The 297-nt window shown below is 33.0% G+C and overlaps 1 protein-coding gene across 1 annotated transcript in view; it reads left to right on the top strand.

The window, feature by feature from the left end:
• LOC106880607 (zinc transporter ZIP12) overlaps positions 1 to 297 on the top strand; it is a 28,012-nt gene that overhangs the window by 16,709 nt on the left and 11,006 nt on the right. The gene's annotated exons all lie outside the window — the stretch shown is intronic.

Below are 297 nucleotides of genomic sequence, written 5' to 3'. Positions count from 1 at the left end.
ATATTAATGTAGGATATAGAATATATAGTATATATAGTAGGTATAGTAAAATGAAATGAAGTATTGATTGTCTTATTTAATAAATGAAATATTGAATATCAAATATTAAAGGACAAGTATACTTTCTTGCATTTTAGCAGTCTTCAAGGTCCCACGCTGTGACAGGAATGTTTCAACTGCCAACTGATCGTTATCCCCTCCCACCCCATTTACAATTGTTGCCTCTTCCCTCTCTCTTGATGTCTTACAGTGTTTCCTGTCTGCAAGAAATATAAATGATGACAGAAGCCAAAACAA

Source organism: Octopus bimaculoides, chromosome 17 (genome assembly GCF_001194135.2).
Source record: "Octopus bimaculoides isolate UCB-OBI-ISO-001 chromosome 17, ASM119413v2, whole genome shotgun sequence".
NCBI lineage: Eukaryota > Metazoa > Mollusca > Cephalopoda > Octopoda > Octopodidae > Octopus > Octopus bimaculoides.
The sequence above is the reverse complement of the archived record's forward strand: the minus strand, read 5'-3'. Positions and strand labels throughout refer to the sequence as shown.